We start from the raw sequence: 9,811 nt of genomic DNA on the forward strand, positions 1-9,811 counted from the left end.
CTGCTCCCTCCACCTGCTCCCTCCACCTGCTTCCTCCACCTGCTCCCCCCATCTGCTCTATCTCCTGCTGTCTACACCTGTGCCCCCACATGCTGTCTCACCTGCTGTCTACACCTGTTCCGCCACCTGCTGTCTCACCAGCTTCCTCCACCTGCTCCCCCCATCTGCTCTCTCACATGCTTCCTCCACCTGCTCCCCCCACCTGCTCTATCACCTGCTGTCTACACCTGCTCCTCCCACCTGCTCACTCACCTACTTCCTCAACCTGCTCCCCCCACCTGCTCTATCACCTGCTGTCTACACGCGTTCCCCCCACCTGCTCGCTCACCTGCTGTCTACACCTGTTCCCCGCACCTGCTCACTCACCTGCTTCCTCAACCTGCTTCCCCCACCTGCTCTATCACCTGCTATCTACACTCATTCCCCCCACCTGCTCGCTCACCTGCTGTCTACACCTGTTCTTTGCTCTGGCTGCCCCCACCCATCCAGCTCCCCCACACCCTTCTTGGACACAACCTGGCACTTCCCAGCTCCCTCACACAACTCTGCCCCCCCACCACTCACGTCCTGCTTTCTCGATGGTCTTCCCAGAGGAGGTCCCACCTTCCCAGGCCCTACCTGTTCCTCAGGTCACCATTTCCTGGAACCACCTTCCATCCCCCAGAACTCAGCTGGGCCCTGCAGACATGTACATGCTACCAGGTGATGTGGCCACTCCTCCTGCAAAGCTTTTCCAGGTGTCTCTGTTTTTCTTGTTCTTCAGAATGATAAAAGTTCCCAGATCCCAGGGACTTTTAGGCTGCTCCCACCACAGAGCTGGCCAGCGTCCTTTGAGGCAGAGAAATGCTAGGGGTAAGTCCATGAGGCGGGGCCTGGCTCCCGGGCTGGGAGCCTGGAGTCACTGAACCAGGAAGCCAGCCCAGTGCCCAGGGCTTCACCTTCCTGCTACGTGTTTAGTTTTGAAAGAGAGGAATACTAATGAAGTTTGCTTCACCTCCTAAGTGAGTGTGTGTGTGCATGTGAATATATGCACGTACCCACACACACACATACTCACACACACACACACACCAGCCCCTGTAAACAAGGTTGCAGGTTCCAGAGAAGATGGCTCCCTCATCCTATAGAGAATTAAGACAAATCCTCATGAAGCAACGAGCAGAAGTCAGGGGAAAATCATTAACTCTGAATGAGAATCTCAGGAATTCATAAATGTGATCTGAAATTAGCATCTCCAGGGAAGGGTTCCAGAAGCCTATTTTGTAGGAAGAAATTTGAGGATCCACTGCCAATAAAATTAGAATCATTCCTGGAATGTTGCCAGGATATAGCTTACAAGATAGAAAAACAAGCTCAAATCATAGGAGTGTATTTAAACAAAAAAAAAGAAAGAAAAGAATAGAACAGTCAGAGGATGGTCATGTTCTAAAAGAACTGCAGGAATAAGGGAATCAAAAACAATATGCTCCAAAACCCTTTAGAGAAGGTACGTTCGGGCTCCAGACAGTTGGCCTGGTTCTTTGGACAAAAGTGGTGAATTGGTCCTCTCTCCCTCTCTTTCTCCCTCTCTCTGTCCTTCCCTCCATCCCTCTATCCATCCCTTTCTCTCTCTCTCTCCCCCCCTCTCCCCTCCCTCTCCCCCTCCCTCTCTCTGTCTCCCTGCCTGCTTCCCTGTCCCCTCCCTGCATCCCATACACATCATGGTAGAAACGCTCCTTAGGATCATCCCACGTCCTCTGCGGCCGTCCACACCTGCCAACCTGCCCTCTGATCTGTACACTGTCCTGGTTCATTCTGCCCACCTGAAAAAGCTCAGTCATGCAGGTAGAAGATGCTGCTGTTCTATTTCCATGATGTCAATCACCTAGAAATTAAGGGGAGAACCCATTCACCAAAAAAAAAGGGACTTGATGGAGAATCTTAGCATTTAGTTCTGTTATCCTCCTTTTTTTTCTTTTGTTTAGGGTCTGGGTCCTGGGAAGCTCTGGGATGAACATGACTCCTGAGCACAGACGCCGGCCTGACAGAGGTTTGTGCGTGTCCGGCTTCGTCCTCGGAACTTGACACTCACACCTGACTCACCCACTTTATGTGTCTTTTTTTTTTTTGGCCTGACTTTTAAAAAACCAATCTGAGAATAAAGTTTAAAAAGAGAGTTTCTGAATCCTTAACTGAGGTCAAAATCTTGGAGTGAAAGCCAAAGATGCAGTGTCCAAGAAGCCAGGGGAACGGGGGCGTCCCCGAACCCAGAATCAGTCAGCAGTGGGGAGAAAACAAGGGCTTCCATGTGCGGCTCCCTGAGGAGCACTTGGAAAGCAAATGCGTTTCAGCCCAGAAGAAGGTCAAGTGAGGAAATGACCTAAATGGGGTTTATTCCTTGCCCAGCCCTGAGACTGGGCTGGAGGCCCCAGGCAAGAGAGGGAGGGCCAGGCTCCATCAGGCTCTCACCACAGAAAACGATGATGGAGCAGGAAGCTGCAGAGTGAGTCGACCTTCCTGCCCTCTCTGCAGAGGCCTGGACCCCCTCCCTCCCTCTTCTTATTTAGTCTGGCTACTGTTGGCATATTAAAGTTGGTGATCGTTTTGAACATGAGTGCTAAACTGAATTTTGTTCTAATAATTTATCAGAGCATTTTAATATTTCTAGGAAACAGAAGTATTACATTATCCTCAGAATAATTTTGTCTTTCTTGTTAATAATAATAGTCCTTCAGTCGCCCTGCCTTCCCACTGGGTGTGAGTGCATCTCTGCTAATGTGGGGCATGAGAACGGATGCCAGAGGCAGAGCAAGCAGCTCAGAGGCCATAGCAGCTATTCATTTGTTTGTTTGTTTGTTTATTTATTTATTTCGAGATGGAGTCGCACTCTGTTGCCCAGGCTGGAGTGCAATGGCACGATCTCAGCTCACTGCAGTCTCCACCTCCTGGGTTCAAGCGATTCTCCTGACTCAGCTTCTGGAGTAGCTGGGATTACAGGCACCCACCACTATGCCAGGCTAATTTTTTGTACTTTTAGTAGAGACGAAGTTTCACCATGTTGGCAAGGTTGTTCTTGAACCCCTGGCCTCGGGTGATTCACTCACCTTGGCCTCCTAAAGCGCTGAGATTACAGACATGAGCCACCGTGCCTGGCCCATTGTGGCATCTTAATCACAGAGCGAAGAAGGCCTGGACCCAGCATGAAGATGACGAACAGCGGGAAGAGCAGCTCTCTCACCTATGGTGTTGCCAGGCGCTTCCAACTTTCAACATAAGGGACACTAAATAGCTTTCCCAACCAAAACAACTGAGATGTTGGGTAAAACCTACAAAAATGCATCTTTGTAAGTGCATTACTGGGCTGGCATTGAAGGATGGAATCCACAGCAGTCAATAAAGAATTGGCAGGAACCAAAGTGGAATTTTTGTTCTGTTTAGACAGTTGCACAGAGGATGGGGCATCAGAAACAAAACCGGATGTCTCTCGAAAATGAGGTCAGAAATCTGACATCTTAGACTTAAAATAAAAGCCCACCTCCGAGCAGGAGCAGCAAGGAGAGCACCTGTCCCTGCATTGGTGCTGGATGGAGGGAAAACCACTGACCCTGAGAACCGATGAGAAACAGTCCTCCAGGAGTTCATGCTGGAAGACCTGGAGAGCATGGGTCAAATCGACGTGGCACCAGGTGGCTGCTAACTTCACCTCTACCCCATGTGAGTGAATATCTTTGCTGAAACAATGCAACCCTGTCCTCAAAATATCTCTCCACATAAAATTCCAAGGAAGATAAGTCCACGTGCAAAAAGTTACAAAATATAAGTAAACAAAGTGCTGTGGATACATCCAATAATTCAAGAAGCAAATTCAGCAGAGCCACAAAAATCCAAAAGGAGGAAAAGATCAACTGCTGACAAAGTATCCACTGCTGTTGCTCCTGTTAAGAAACTGTATTTCATAAAAAGCTAGACACGCCCCTCTGTGACCTCACACTTGCCTTCTCAGGCATGTCTGCCCCAGAAATGCCCTTGCACTGTCTTCTCCAAGAGACACATACGGGGCAAGAATATTTAGGCAGTGACTGTAGAAATAGAAAACACCTGAAAGCCATCCAAATACACCTCTACCAAAGAAAAAAGCTGCCATAGTCACATTGTGGAATATGATACAGCTGTGAAAATGAACTGCCCTTAGAAGCATCAACAATGAAAAATTATAGTGAACAAAGGAAATTACTGAAAAATACACTGCTATTCCATGTACAGTTCACAAACCATAACATATGACATTGCTTAATAATATACACAGAAATGATAAACCTTATGAAAAGCAAGACAAACATTAACACATTAGTCCTATGCCTGGGTGAAGAAGGGAGATCCAGGTGATCAAGGAGGGGCATATTGTAGCCTTTCAAGACACTCGATGCTAATGGATGATGACATCAGTGCAATTATTAATCTATTGGATTATGCATTCAGTTTTGTTTGTTTGTTTGTTTTTGAGGTGGAGTTTTGCTCATGTAGACCAGGCTAGACTGTAATGGCACAATCTCGACTCACTGCAACTTCTGTCTCCTGGGTTCAAACAACTCTCCCACCTCAGCCTCCTGAGTGGCTAGGATCACAGGTGCCTGCCATGATGCTCAGCTAACTTTCTGTATTTTTTTAGTAGAGACTGGTTTCACCATGTTGACCAGGCTGGTCTTGAACACCTGACCTCAAATGATTCACCCGCCTCAGCCTCTGAAAGTGCTGGGATTACAGGCATGAGCCACTGTGCCCACCCAAACTTTATAGACTCTTATGTGTCATATTTCATAATAAAACATAAAAAAATATTTACTGTAGTTTGTAAATGAAAGAGCAATAAGAAATGTTGCAAACTTTTAAACATCAAACCTGTTGTATAGCTCATAGTGACCCTCGTATTAAGCTGTGATAAGTTCCAAGTTGCATTTCATTGTCATTTTCTAAAAACTAGGTAAACAAATGAAAAACAGAATTCAGTTTTAAAACAAGATACTAAGATAATGTTACTGGTTGAAGGTGTCCCAGTTATTGATGCCTTGAACCAAGAACTGGACACAACGCAAAAACGGAGCAAGGAAAGAATGAAGCAGCAAAAGCAGAGACTGACGTAAAATGAAAGCACACTCCACAGGGTGGGAGCGCCTGAGCACAGGGAGCCTGTTACTGAAGTTTCTGGGGTTCAAATCCCCTCTAGAGGTTTCCATTGGTTACTTGGTGAGTGCCCTATGTAAATGAAGAGGATGAAGTCAAATTACAAAGTCGTGTACTCAGTGTATGCCCTGTGAAATGGAGAGGATATTTCCTGTCATAGCCCAAGAGTTTCCATTTGATTTAGTTCTCCGAAGTCAGGGTGAATCGGCCTTATGTTCCTGCCTCCAGACCCTTTTCTCCTGCCTCCGTGGAATGGATGGCAGGACATGGAAAAGTGTTTTGTCCAAATGACATGTCCCAGGGCTCTGGAAGCGGAGGACAAGAGGGAACCAGTTGGTGCCACTGAGGAGCACTCACCCGCGTCTCCACACCGCACAGGACAAAGTGAGTGTCCTTGTCCTGAACCCTCTGAAGTCGGTATCTCGCCTCAGGGCTTTCATGAAACCCTTTTTTGGAGAGGCTCCTTCTCTCTCCTTTTGCAGCCACAAGGCAGCAGGGATTACCCCCGTCACGCTGAAGTTCTTCTAAAAACAAAACAAAACAAAAAGAGAGAATAAAATAATAGAATTAATGTAATAAATAATAAAATAATGAAAATGAAACTTTTTTTTACAAAAGCAGCTCTGGAATTTCATGTATTGGCATTAAAAGCAGAGAATGGGCCTATAGGCCTGGCAGGGTGGCTCACACCTGTAATCCCAACACTTTGGGAGACCGAGGAGGGTGGATCACAAGGCCAGGAGATCGAGACCATCCTGGCTAACACGGTGAAACCCCATCTCTGCTAAAAATACAAAAAATTAGCCGGCCATGGTGGTGGGTGCCTGTAGTCCTAGCTACTCGGGAGGCTGAGGCAGGAGAATGGCGTGAACCCGGGAGGCAGAGCTTGCAGTGAGCTGAGATCCCGTCACTGTACCCCAGCCTGGGCGACAGAGCCAGACTCTGTCTAAAAGGAAAAAAAAAAAAAAAAAAGAAAAAGAAAATGAGTCTATACAGCTCAATTTAATGGCAAAAAATTAGGGAAAGAATAAAAAGACTCTGCTAATAATGATGACACGAGCTGCTCATACTGTCATTTTTTCTGGGACCTAATATTGGGGAGGAGGTGGGACCACTTGCCACCAGGCTCCAGGTGTTTTTAAGGCTGTTCCCCCAAATCACTGCAGCCTTTTCCCTGCTGGTCCCTTGATCCTGCTGCTGTGCCGGGCGTCCTGTGTGGCAGGAGGCACCTCGGCAGCTTCCAGTGGGATAGGCCTGCAGCATTCTGAGCCTGAATGCCGTGATCACTAGGAAGTGAGGAGACACAAGCAGAAAGGGTTCAGGGATGGAGCGGCCGCTTCTCAGGGATCAGTCTCAGGCCCGAGCTGGGAAGAATCCCCTTTCAGGACAATGGCTCCAGGCTGAGGTCAACGCTGTTTCTGTGCATTATGATGACTCACCTGCATCCACAGGGAAGCGTATCCCGGCTCCTTTTTTTCCAGACAATGTTGGGAACACCTTGAAATGGACACTGGTGGATTTCAATTCCAGCCTTCCAGAAGCCACTCCAAATGGAAATTGAGCTAAGGGATGTAGCTGGAGTAAGTAAACAACTTTAGGTCCTGAACAACAATTTTCAGATACAATATAGTGTGCAGGGAAAAATAAAGCCTCGGGACCCCAATTCACAGCCAAAAAGGAAAAAAACATTAAGCTGGAAGCTGAATCATGGAAGAAACTGCCTTTCCTCTTCTTCCTAAGCAGATAGCTACAGATAAAGGGTTACATATCTCCACAGGATGCTACTCTATGTTCACCTTATCTTATGTAAAGGACTGCTTTACCGCATGTGAGATGAAGACAAAAATGACCGTTCCCCACCTGCTCTCTTTCTCTTGCAACCTGAGGAACACCACAGGCTCCCTCTTTCCCCTCCAGCACACCTTTTTCCTCCAGCCCGCCCTTTTGCTCCAGCCCACCCTTCCCCTCCAGCTAGCCCTTCCCCTCCAGCCCACCCTTCCCTCCAGCCCACCCTTCCTCTTCAGCCCACCCTTCCCCTTTAACTACTGAAGCCCTCAAAATCATCTTGGGAGGAAGGCACAGATCACAGACTGTTTCTGTGATTCCGTGTTTTTTTCTTCCAAGCATGTCCTTAACCTTGGCAGAATTAACTTTTAAATGGATTGAGATCAGTCTCAAGCACCTTTTGGTTTACAATCGCATGCCTCGGCCATCGCACTGCTCTCTGGCCTTTGTCCTCTTTTACCAAAGGAGGAAGGTGGAGTCCATGATCCTAAAACCCCTTCAGCTCTCCATAGGTTTCTGGGGGGACACAATTACCTAAGAGATTAGAGAGAGCATCATAAAATGTAAGTAGACAGTGTGTGGCAGTTAGGGTTAAGTTTGGCTGCATAAAACAGAAGACTCAAGCTAACAGAGACTTACATATATAAAGGTCTGTCTTTTCACATGAAAGGAATCTGAAGGCTTTCAGTCCTCCCCTGTGCACTGGATCTGTGATCTTATCAGAGAGTCCAGCTTCTCCTATCATTCCCTCAGGCACTTTGACTGAAGGTGGTTGTATCTTCTAGATCACCTCATGCCCCAAGAGAGCAGCTTTGTTCGCAATCATAGCTGCATTCAAAGCAGCAGGGAAAAGAAAAAATTTTAAAAAGCCATACTCAGTAGTTTGGCTCCTTTTAAGGAGTCCTTTTTGACGTCCTGCTCAACAATTCTTCTTATATCACATGGGCCAGAATGGACCCACATGGCCACATGGGTGCACAAAGACGGCTGGGGAATGAAGCATTTAGTGTGGAGCCTTGGTCACAAGAGGAGGAGGAAATGGATGTTGAACCAACTGTTTCTGTCACATGGCGTGTTAGTTGAGCTTGGACGGATGAGTGAGTTATTCACAGACAGGCTTGGAGAGAGACACAAGCAAGGATCCTGTGTGGAAGAAGCACACCGGAAATTCGTGGGATAAAAAGTGTCTCCTCACTAAAAACTCAAGGGCTTCTGAATTATTTCCATATTCTTTCTTTCTGAATTTAGAAGATTTACAATTCAATTATATGTAATGCTAAGACATCCTCTTCTTGGGGATTGTTTAAAAACAAGTCTGTTTGGGTTTGGAAAGAGAAACCTTAGACCTACTTGGAGGGGGAGGGAGTTTCAAGGTTCCTGGAACACAATGCTGGAAGGAATTCAGGCAAAATATTCTATGGTCTTCTGACTGCTCTCTGGTGCCTGTTGTGAAGTCTAAAAGCTGTGATGCTCCCCAGGAATGGCTATGTTCTGAAAGCTTTTCCAGGAAAGTGTCTTGAGCCGGGCTACATTGTTTGCTCTCTGGTTCACAGAAAGAGCCTTCTCCAAGTCCAGAGGGCACTTAGATAAGACAGACTACATGGCACTCAAGGTTTCCTCCGTGGTTTTCTTCCAGACATCTCTGAGGCATCAGAAGCAAGGGTCAATAACTCAGTGTAACAGAAATTTTACAATGAATCAAATATTTGGATGGTAGGAGAAACCTTCAAAATTATGCCTATTATTTAGCATTTTATCTTCCACAAAGCAAAACAAAGCTATAAACTTCTCACTGCAACTGTGAGGGAAGAGGATCCTAAAACGTTTTGTCTGAGCCTGTTTTCTGCTTCTCTTAGCAGAGTACCTGAGACTGGGTAATTTACTGAAACAGAGATTCACTTCTCACAGTCCTAGAAGTGGGAAGTGCAGGGCTAAGGGGTGGTGGGCATCTGGCAAGGACCTTTGTGCTATGTCATCCCACAGGAAGGTGGAAGGGCAAGAGAGCATGAAGGAGTAAGAGGGGTCAAACTCACTTTTGTAACAGACCAACTCTTGTGATAAGGAACCCACTCCCCCAGTAACAACATTAGCCCACTCACGAGGTTGAAACGCTCATGACCTGATCACCCCTTAAAGATCCCTCCCCTCAGCACTACTGCATGGGGGATTCAGTTTCCAACACTTGAAATTTGAGGGACACTTTCAAACCATAGTAAGAAAGAAATGGCAAAAATAAATTACTTATACAGTGTTTATCACTAATAATAAGGTATGCACAAAACATCATTTATAGTCTATATTCACTATAAGATATTGTGCTCTATTTTCATGTTAATTCATGCAAAGAAATAAAAAACAAAGAGAAAGATTTTCAAGAGAGGTATTAAGAAACATCACCATAACCTTTAGTAAAACTGAGAAACTGGTGGAAGTAATTGTTTTAAAAACCTTTTTTATTTGCTGGTTGTTTGGAAGTCAGTGGTGACATTTCAAGGAGGAGTTGTCATTGGGAAGGCAGATTTCAGGAGGCTTTAGTAAGAGTGCATGAAGAAGATGGGGAAAGAAGGAGGACAGGTGACTGAGAAAGATTCTTGGTGGTGACTGGAAGTGCAGAAATAGAATGGTGACTTCAGGGAGAAGCAATTCAAGGAATGTTGTGCTTTTGCTTCTCTCTTTCTGTCCCTCTCCCCATCTCTCTTTCCATCTCTCTCTGCCTCTCACTTTGTCTGTCTCTTTCTCCCTCTCTATGTCTCTCTCCTGACTGCTCTGTGTCTCTCTGTCTCTTTTGAAGACTCTGTGTGTGTCTCTGTTTCTCTTTTCCCCTCATCTCTTTCTCCATCTTTCTATGTCTCTCTGTGTCTCTGCT

General features: G+C 46.2%; 1 long non-coding RNA gene across 2 annotated transcripts in view; it reads left to right on the forward strand.

Annotated features, from left to right (window-relative positions):
* Positions 1 to 2,155, forward strand: part of LOC111547396 — a 5,025-nt gene extending 2,870 nt beyond the window's left edge. Inside the window, exons 3-4 of one of the 2 annotated variants that reach the window (XR_002733123.2) lie at positions 764 to 852; positions 1,965 to 2,155. This is a non-coding gene — a long non-coding RNA (uncharacterized LOC111547396). The remainder of the gene's footprint in view (positions 1 to 763; positions 853 to 1,964) is intronic. The other variant, XR_002733122.2, reaches the window with a different exon arrangement.
* Positions 2,156 to 9,811: the final 7,656 nt, after the last annotated feature.

This window comes from Piliocolobus tephrosceles, chromosome 7 (genome assembly GCF_002776525.5).
Source record: "Piliocolobus tephrosceles isolate RC106 chromosome 7, ASM277652v3, whole genome shotgun sequence".
NCBI classification, from domain to species: domain Eukaryota; kingdom Metazoa; phylum Chordata; class Mammalia; order Primates; family Cercopithecidae; genus Piliocolobus; species Piliocolobus tephrosceles.